We start from the raw sequence: 11074 nt of genomic DNA, 5'->3' as shown, positions 1-11074 counted from the left end.
TATTGACGAAGGGATTATAGTTTCACGGTAAACGAACGAATTTGGTTTTGTCATACCACGTGACATTTCCCGTCACATGTATTGCCCTGACACATTGCTAGATGTCAATCAGGGACGGCGAATGTGAATTGACGATAAATTAAAAGGGGTGTTTTAATTTATCAATTTTGATTAGATCAAAATAATATTTCACGTCGTTAGGCATCGTGGTCGGGAACCTAATGGGTCACACACAAAAGAGAATTGGAAGATTGCAAATTGCCAATTGATTAATTTAACAATCGTTGGATAAATTAATTAATTGGATTTGTTATTTATATTTTCGAATTAATTAATTGGATTAATTAATTCACGGACCGGGTTTAATTAATTGGATTAATTAATTATTGGGCCGGACCGGGCCGAGCCTATTTGGGTTTATATAAATACATAACTAGGGTTTGAGGTCCATTAAGGTTTTCATTATTCTTGCTAGCACAAGAGAAAACCCTAGAGGCTGCAATCATTTTCTCTGTGTGGATCACCGTTGGAGGCTGGACAATTGGACAGCTGTGGTGGCGAATCAAAGTTGTGGAACGAAAAGAAAAGCAAAAGGATTGCAGATCTGAAAAAGGTACAATCTTATCACAATTCCTAACCAAACACAATGAGATCTATTGGATGGGAATCGAAATAATTTAATTTTCCGCTGTGCATGTATAAGTAGATTCCCAACAGCATCTACTTCGAGTAGGATGGGATTGAAACTCCCAAACCATAAAGATTTACCAATGACGGCAACCCTACCCATCGCTTACTCAAAGGGGTAATCCATGGGTTCAAAGGGTAAAAACAAGTCATTCGATATGTGGATAGTTGTAACATTATAAAAAATCCGCGATAATCCTATCCTAAAGAAAAATAATGCTGGTTGTTACTGAAGTGAGGGTTGAGAGTTGAGCTCTTAATAAAGTTCAGTGCTAAAACTCAAGCATCTCTAAAAGTAACAAAGATGCTGGAAGAACTTTACCTATACAAACTTCGAGATGGTGCCGACTCAATTGAGAGTTGGAGTTTCTCTCTTAAAAGTTTGTTGACAAGGATAAGTACAAGGCCATAAAAAGCACTAAGCAAGATTGAGGAATTTGAGAACACATGATGCTCATGTGTGTGTTCTTACCGGTATTGTCATATCGAATAACTTGTTCAAAGCTACGGCTACCTTTGATTTCAACTTTACTTTGTAGGAATTACACTATGAATAGATTCAAATCGAAAGATATCTAATCCTTAGACATGAGTATTGCATATTTGGAATTGAGACCTTATTGAGTTTCGAACAAGTGGGGGATTGTTGAGAAATTGTTCAGAAATTAAAAGGTGTGGCGTTTGGAATGAAAGGGAGAAAAAATGGATAAAGGCAAAAAATTTGGCCTGTGCGGTCATGCCGTGCGGCCGCACAGCTCTCTCCAGGGAGTTAAATCCCCTATTTAATATAATCATGCGGCCGCATGGTATTAATTTGTGACTATTTTTTCCTTTTTAGCCATTGCCAATTCAAACTTGGTGACTTTTTGGCTCATGTTTTGGCACCTTTTCGTGCATTTGAGGCTTGCCTATAAATAGTGGATCCCTATTGAAGGCAAATTTAATTGAAAAACATTTGAGAAACATTATCATTCCAAAACAAAGATCAAATTCTGATTTTATTCATATTCAAAAACCCTCATTGCGTTCTTCAAGTTTTGGGAGATTACACTTGTGCTTTGGTGTTAATCTCTTACAAGACTTGTTATAGTCCTACAAACCATTTGCCGGCGATCCCTTGAAGCATCCCATACAAAGGAGAGGGGGCAAATACAGTTTGAGAACAGCGATATCGTGTTCAAGCTTTCGGTGTTATATTAATTTGTTCGTGATCACTTTGTTCCAGATTTGTTGCAGTATTTTGTTGCTGGTTATTAGTTGTTATTCTTCTCCTCTCTTCATCAATTTCCAACAAGCAATGCCCGTTACAACATTTACGATGACAGGTTGTATTTTCCTTCATATGTGATTCATTAATCTGTCTCACACACACGCATTTGTGCATTCAGTTAATGCGTGATTGAGAGTAATTTTTGGTTATTATTTTTCAATTTTTCATTTAAATTAACATTGACAGGTTGGCTGTGAGGTGTAACTAACAAAGTAATACGCTCTTCATGAGCTAATAATTAGCTGAAACAGTTTTGAGTTTGTCAGATTCCACATTTGTTGTACATTTTTTTAGTTTAGATGTTTTTGAGATCTTAATCAATCCGAAAAGGCAGTGCTCTGTGTTAACAGTGACTCAATTAGTTAAGGCAGAATTTTCTTTATTAATTAAAGGACTAATTTATTAAATTATCGAAATCGAACTTGTGAGTGATTCCTCCTTTTTGCAGTGGGAAAATATTTCCGAGTGGAATAGCGGCGGATTCATACAAGAAGGCGGTGGAGTCGGCCATTAGGAAGCTGAGGAATGAAGAAGCTAATCGTGATGCTGATGTTTTAGTCCTTGCTGAGACACCAACGTATTATCACTTTCTTCCGTCCTCCGACCCCACCCGACTATAATTTCTTTCTTTATTTTGTTTCTGCATCTTGTCATATATTTTCCCATTTTCCATTTCCGTGCGACATAGCTAGCACATAATATATCATTGATGATTCATATCAAAATTGTTATTCAACCTAATAGAGTTTTCTGATTTCTGCAGCGTTCCGAAGACACCAATTGAATTGCCGACTTCATTCTGCACGACTTTGAAATGGCAGGTCGGTTCAATTTATGATTTTTCCATGCCACACTATATCTTACAGTAATGTTTTTAATAAACAAAATATATTTAATCCCATTTGAATCTGAAAATTGTGTTTGGTATACGTTTTACAGAAGTTGAACCAATACCAACATACGTAGATTTTGGAGAGAGAGAATTCTTGGTAACTGATGAAAGACGATACGAGTGCTTGCTGTATAAAATGGCTGAAAACTTTCTTTTTAGCTCAGTGGGTAAAATCTTGGACAGTCACCTAAAACTCGACAAGGTATTATATTATTTCTTTCAACACCTGCGCATAAGTATTACATATTTCCAATAATAACATAAAAAAGGGAAGAAAAATAGGGTATAGAAAGAGTTTGTTGACACACAAAAAGTTAAGCCCAAGTCGAATAGCCCTAAGAATGAAGCCCAATTGGAAGATTTCCAAAAATCAAATAGCCCAAAGAACGAATTAATCAGGCAATACAGGATAAAGGCCCAAATAGGGAAGCCCATGAACGCAGTAATACCATTGCGCAAGGTTGCAAGTCGCTCAAGATTTGAGCGAATGAATTGCCATGCAGTCGTCCAGAGCTGTGACCCTGCTCTCATCCAAACATTCGAGTCGCCCAATATCTTAGCAAACATAAGATGTTATGGTGCAATTAATAAAGTAGTTATTGGGTAGTCCTACCATGTTCCACGATTCAAGAAATTCAATTGAAGACGGTTGAACGACAAAAGTAATGGTAGCAGTTAGAGAAGACAGTTTCATGACAAGTTGACCACTACAAGGAAAGTGGGCAGTTATAGAGCGATCAAACATTTTTTAAGCAGTTGATCACGAAGAGATCATCCAGGGAGTATAAAAGGAAGAAAAGATATAGAGTAAAGGACCCCAAATCAAACAATCTCAAACAGAGAATATGTAATTTTCAATTTCTTAGTTTAGATTTAAACACTTCTTTTACAGTAACTCGTGTGCTTGCGCCCCTTGGAGGCATTCTGTTTTTATTCTCCAATTGTAAAGTCATCGCCAATAAAAACGCCCTTTTTTGGGACTTTGTTTGAAGAGGTTTGTCCCTTACACAATCGTCTGATCCTTTTTAATTGTTAGCGACTAATCCGCGCGAAACAGAGTTCAGAAAAAGTAACAAAATGTGAGAAGTCGGTTTGTAATCATGCGTTCTTTCTTCTTTGTTCTTTTTTTGTTTCTCTTTTTTTATTATCGATAAATAAAAACATGTATTACAAGTATTTCGGGCATATCTGGGCTTACAAGATCACAAGATGTACAAACGATAAAGATCTAAAAACCCAACGCGAACAACTCAAAATGAATTAAAACATGACACAATGAAAACATAACTTTATATACATGTGTTTTGACTTGTCTGATAATACAATCGGATTGCGGTCTAAGATCTTCAAAAATAAGCCTATTTCTAGAAGTCTAAATATGGTAAATGGTGCTGGCCAACGCAATTCTCTTGGCCTTGCTTTGCCAAGTAGTTCCACGTCCCTCCTTGATCCATTTCAAGGCAGTAGTAGTCATAGACATGCCTCTAGTGATGCCCAACCAGGCACTAATCTGCCCCCATGTCGCTGAACTCATAACACATTGGAAGAAAAGGCATTGGAATGATTAGGCCGAATTCCGACAAAACACACATTTGTTGTACATATCCATGTGTTGTAGACGGTCTTTAGGGAGAAGCTTACTCTTTGCACTAAGCCAAAGGATAAAAGAATGTTTAGGAGTGATACATGAGCTCCAAACATCCTTTGCCTAACACACTCTTTGCACTAAGCTAAAGCAATGATGGTATGGCCCCCAGGGCACATCTCCAAGTGGTAAAAGGGAAAGATGAAGAAATCCAACTTTGTTTGAGGCTGCTGCGTCAAGGGTTCGAATCCTGAAATATGGATTTGGCTCTTGGGTAAGTGCAAGTGTACAAGCAGCCTTCCACCCTGTACCCTTGGAGGCATAACCTGCGATTTACCTCTCTCACGATACTCCAGGGCAGGGGTGATGGGGGACCCTTAAGGTTAGGGTTTAACCTTTTTTTAAAGCAATGATGGTGTGATTAATTTGTTCAAGGAGCGAGCTGGCCGAAAAGAATTCAGCAATAACGTCTATAAAATCACCCCAATCATCTCACAATCTTTCTTAAAGAAGCAAGAAGTGTAGCCATCTGGCCCTAGGGACTTATCCTCTCCAATGTTTTGAACAAAGCTTTCATTATTTCATGACTAGAGATATCCCTGACAAGGGGACCTGCATGTTCCAAAGAAATATAAGGCCCTTTCTCCAAAAATATTTGAATCAATGGGGTCGCATACACTATCCGTCCCCAGCAGGTTATGATAGTAACTGGGAAATTCATTAGCCACCTACGACAGTGAGTCCGTAGGAGTCCCATCCTCCTCCATTACGGCTGTAATGAAATTCCTCTTAGCATTTCTTTTGACCATAAAGAACTTTGTGCATTTATCACTCTTGCTCATCTACATACATTTGGCTTGTTTTTGATAGTAGCAACTTCTCTCTGCATCACAAACAACCATGGCTAGTCTTCGCATGGTCTTCGTAAACGTGCAACCACCGTGCAACTCAACATTCGTAGGCTCATCATGTAAATTCATTTGGGTAGCCTTGAAATCGTCTCTAGCTTTCTTAGCTCTAACAAAAAATATGAGCAAAATGACTGTTATTAAGTTGCTTTAAAACACCTGAGTCTTTGTGGCCTTTATGTGTACTGTTTCGTGCCATTAATCTGTTGGTTCCAACTGGTAGATACCACATCCTAAAAATCCGAATGAACAATCCACATACTGAAGAATTTATAGTGCATGCCTTTACCTTCACCCTGTTGGAAAAGTGAAATAATTCATGGCGAGTGCTCTGAAAGACAGCCAGTTGTCTGGAAATTCGCTGAGGCATGAAAACCCACTTGCAACCACAATTCATTTACCATAACTCTATCGAGCTTGCTCCAAACCGAAAGTATGCTCCGCCCCCCAGGGCACATCCAAGTTGGCGGAACAATCACATTGGGGGGCTCTGGAACCAAGTGTGGGGAGTTCGATTCCTGGTTGGAGCAGCCAAGTGATGTAATAACCAGAAGAAGGGTTGGAGCAGCTTGGTGATGTAATAACCATGGAGGAGGGTCCCTTTGGGGAAGGAGTAAAAGCCATGTGGGAACCTGAAAATCAACAAGGGCACAACCTGCGATTTACCTCCACTAGTCACTGAGGGGCCGGGGGCTAGAGGTCCAGGATTTAGTCCGGCTAAGCGGGGACCCCTGGGTTATCAAAAAAAAAAAAAAAAAAAGTATGCTCCTCACGAATTTTTGGACTAAGTGCGCCTAGGCGTCCCTCGGCGAGCTTCATTTAAATTTTTTAAAAGTCTTATTTTACTTTCCGCATGAAGTATCCAAACACATGACTAGCATGTTTGGCCCGCCATGTCATGCCGCGTGGTGCTATCTTTAGTTATTGTCACTTCCTTTTAAAAAGTGACCCGTAAAATAAGAAGGATGTGGACAGGATTGGTCATGTGACGGGCCAAGACTCAAAAGTCTGACCCATTTTATAGCTCTATTTATGGAGAGGTTGATTAGGTCATCTCCAACGCTGCACCAAAATTTGCATCATTTTGCACTAAAGTTTGCACCAAATTTTGTATCGAACCAAAATTCTTCTTCAACTATTACACCAAATGAACAGTGTTTAATTATTTTATTCATTCTTTCAATTTTTCTCAATGTATTTATTTTTAAAAAAAATATTTATTTATTTTATAACTATATAAATTATTAAATCATAACTTCGTTAAATTAACAAATATATTGATTACTAAATTATTCATGTGTTTTATAGATTATGTTAAATTGATAAAAATAATTGATTATATTATTAATTCATGATAAACAGTTACGTTAAATTTACAAAAATAATAAACTTTAATAATATAAACTTTACAAATTAAATTTTACGTTAAATTAACAATTACGTCAATTGTTATTGATAATATTGTTAAAAATAATAAACTTTAATAATATAATTAATAGTGTAATTTATTATTATTATTATTATTATTATTATTATTATTATTATTATTATTATTATTATTATTATACGAAAATGACATAAATACCCTTAACCATTATCTTTGAAAAATGAAAAATAAGGGCAAAACGGACATTATATTTTCTGAATTTAGTTAGGTACATGCAATATATCTAGGAATAAATGCACATTGATGAATTGTTTTATTGTTCATAAATTTGGGCAGGTTGTTCAGGAATTATAGCACTCGAGAAATGGAGTTTCAGTGAAAACCGAAGATGGCTGCATTTACGAAGCCAGTTACATTATTTTGTCTGTTAGCATTGGTGTTCTCCAAGGCAACCTCATCTCCTTTAAACCACCATTGCCTGTAAGTTCTCCTTTTCAATATTTCTCGTTACACAACAATAATGGGTTGTCTTTAAACTATACATCCGCTATATTACGATATTGAAAAGTATGAGACAGTATTAAAGAAGAGAAAATGTTCAAAATCTTGTAGTTGACATTGTCTAGTACAATCTAATGTTGCGTACCAAATATGCAATTGGTATTTACAGCTATCCAATACTTTATTAAAAATTATGTTGGGCAAAAACACCATTATACCTTTGAAGGAGGAGTTACCTTTTGGTGGAGCGAGTGGCATCTATCATGGGGCTTTTACCTCCGGGTCGAAGTGATCAGAATAGGACGTATTTTAAAATGAAAATAAGTTATATAGTTTGATTGAGATAGGCCTTAGACTTCCTACTAAGCCTTCGGGTGTGGTGATAGCTGGTTCGCTTGTGCCTTCTTGGTGCTAGATATAGAAGTTTCACAAACGCGTCCATAAATAGGTCAATGGAGAGTATTACTTGTGAAATGGAAACATTTGCAGCCCCTATAACTTATATAAAGGATAACGTACTCGAGCAGTTTTTCTTGTGTATGGCTCAGCTTGGTTGTTTTATATTGAGAATCTTTATAAACAAACTCATGCATTCCTGATTGTTTATTTGTAATCCCCTCTGATCTAAGATAGATGATTTCAGCCTCTTCAGTCATGTTCATATGAATTTTTCAATACTAATGCAATAAAGAAATAATGAAACAGAAATGGAAAACAGAGGCCATCGCCAATTGTGACATTAACGTGTATACAAAGGTCTTGCTGAAGTTTCCGCATAAGTTATGGCCCAGTCAGCCAGAAAAAGAATTTTTTATCTATGCCAACGAGCGGCAGGGGTACTACACGTTTTGGCAGGTGCGGATAATAAATTTGGTTTGTTATCGTGCTATAGCAATTTGTTTTATCTTATCTTCGTTGCTAACAAGAATACCTATTCATGAATGGATGGAAACAAGTCATTCACATAGCATCTTTTTCATGAGGACGAGATATGTTGTTCCTTAATTTGGCTTTCTGATTATTTTTATTTGAACTTGAAAAAAAAGAAATGTGCCTTCCGATATTAGACACGTGATTTTCCTGTAATAATATTGTTCTATTAATTCTTTGAACTATTGCTGAGTCATGAGTAATTTTGAGCGTCCAAATTTGATACGAACTTGAAGAAAGCAGTCCCCTTCCAGAAGAACTCCAGTGCTATTCTAATTTCTACAGAAGTTAATTTCCGGACAACCTTTGTTTTTTTCCTCAACTGTTGAGACATTATTGACTGATACTTTTTACTCTAACAATATGTTTACAGTTCCAATAATATGGATTAAATTGATTTTATGGTCACTATCTAACAGCATCGCACATATCAAGCCCTCTGTTCTGAATCAAAAATCATTTGCCTTGAGTAGTTGGTATCTAGAGTTACAATGGGACATAAAAGGATCTATCCTTAAACCGTACAAAAATTAAAAGTGAAAGGAGACTATCCCACATCAATCACAACATCTACACACATTTTACTAATTATAGAGCATTTATTTCTTTCCCAGCCTTGTGTATGAGGTTGCTGGAAGGGGCTTTTAAGCTTATTCGACAAATATGCTTATTTTTCTTCATGTGTGTATTCTCTATTTTGTGTAACTTTTTTTGCAACATATAGTTGGCCAGTAGCAGCAGCTAATGTCTATTTGTTCTTTGCACTGTCGTGAGAGAATGACATAGGATGAGAGTCCTATGTTTAAGATTATAAATTCTTCAACCAACTAAAACCAGTATGTTTATACTTACGAAAGGCTTGTTCTGTATGCTTCATGGGATTCTATTCTATCGTCATTATGTTAAGAACCTGAGATTGCTGCTAGTCTTATGCCGCTGAAACTGATCTGTACTGCCTCCTATGTGATGCTTCCACGTCCGAGACACGAGATTGAGGAGAGATTAGTGAGTGAATTCAAAAGAAAGAAATATTGCTATAAGGAATGTATATGGATATGTAGATGTGATTATGAAAGATAAGAATAATGAAACTGAATTCTGTATACTCAACTAAATGGAAATAACAAATTCCAAGGCTATTAGAGAGGCCCGATCTCTCCCCCCCTAACTGAATTCCCAGTGGTTCGCTGCGCCAAACTTGCCAACCCCCTTTCTATTTATTGGAGTTCTCCTACTACAATTTATTACTCTTTTACCCCTGGCTAATAAACTAAATGTCCTAGCCGCCTTCTATATTGGATGTGCCCTTCTTTTTCTCCTTTCTCGCATAGGTGAACCGGATTGGGGGCCTATCACATTACCGACAATCAAGTTAATAATCATGCCTTCCAGCCATATAATATCGTAAATCGACTTATAATTCTTTATTATCGAGAACATGTATGTGCATAGCTTATCAAGTCATTCACAATTAAATTAAAAACAAAAATGATCTCTTTATCTGTTGCCATGATATCAACACATGGAGAATGCTTACCCGGGTCTAATATCCTTGTCGTAACATTGACAAATGGAGAATCAAAACGCGTTGAAGCTCAATCAGATCAACAAACCATGATAGAAGCAATGGAAGTACCAAGGAAGATGTTTGGACCTGACATTCCAATTGCCATTGCCATTGCCATACTCGTGCCGCGGTGGTGGAGCAATCGCTTCCAACGTGGTAGCTACAGAAATTATCCCATATACATTAATCATCAACTCTTAGATGATATTAAGGTTTGAATTTACTTCCATTCTTCGAAAACTTGTAAAATTGATGATGCACTTAATGCAATGACCAATGAACCTTATAATTACAAATAAGTATTTAATTTAAGTGGCCGGAATCCACCTACTTTAGCAAAAGTACCAACTTAAGGTAAAAAAAGATAGAAGTGAGAAATTAGTGGGATATATCAAGTAATGACAAGATGTTCAGAAGAATGCAATTCAGAGGTGGAGCCTCCATATTTATGCAATGTCTTACCTGGTTTTCCTTATAAATTTTTTTGTTCAGGCACCACTTGGACGGATATATTTCACTGGGGAACATACAAACGAAAAATTTAATGGCTATGTGCATGGAGCTTACCTTTCAGGTATACAATAGACTGGAAATTTTCCAATGCGGAGAAAGTACTATCTTTAAGTACTATCATTTGTATCGGAGCAGAAAGTCTGTTTTATATTTGTCATCAAAATTGAACAGGTATCGAAACCAGTGAAGCTTTATTAGAAGATATGAGAACAGAGAAGGAAAGAAATGGCGAGAATCAAGATTTTCTAGTAGAACCTTCGCTGGCATTTATGGGATCCTTAACATTGGCACAACCTGATGTAGTATCAAACCTCCATAAATGCAACATACCTCGACAGTTCTGCCTTCACAGTAGTAGTAAATTGAGACTTCCAGAACCTATCTTATGACTAAATGGACTTCCAGATATATCATCTTCCTCCAGATGTAACATTCTGATTGATGACAACAATGGCCCGCTGGATATGGATGGCAATGATTGTGGTATACGCACACCGAAACAGCTCGATGAGAGGGATGGACAGTTAGATATGGATGGCAATCGTGGCTCTCAATTTACACGGAAACTGCTAGAGAATTGATGAGCAATGGATGAACTGATTTGTTCTCCTTGAATTGCTGAGGGATAACTGCAGATACCTATGTCCTCAGTGAATACTAAGAGCGGAAAGTAACATCAATGTTCTCAGACAATTAATAGCATATCCTATTCTTTTCACATTCAATTGTACTTTCATTTGCGTTTTCTTCTGGTGCAAAACACGTTTTTATCATTTGATTCGTTATTCTGCTTTTCTGATGTTGTCGACCTATTGACAATCTTTGACAGTATTA

At 36.9% G+C, this 11074-nt stretch overlaps 1 pseudogene; it reads left to right on the top strand.

Moving 5' to 3' along the window:
* Positions 1–11074, top strand: part of LOC111400254 — a 20483-nt pseudogene extending 9409 nt beyond the window's left edge.

This window comes from Olea europaea, chromosome 10 (genome assembly GCF_002742605.1).
Source record: "Olea europaea var. sylvestris chromosome 10, O_europaea_v1, whole genome shotgun sequence".
Classification (NCBI taxonomy): Eukaryota; Viridiplantae; Streptophyta; class Magnoliopsida; order Lamiales; family Oleaceae; genus Olea; species Olea europaea.
This window is presented reverse-complemented; position numbering and strand designations above follow the sequence as displayed.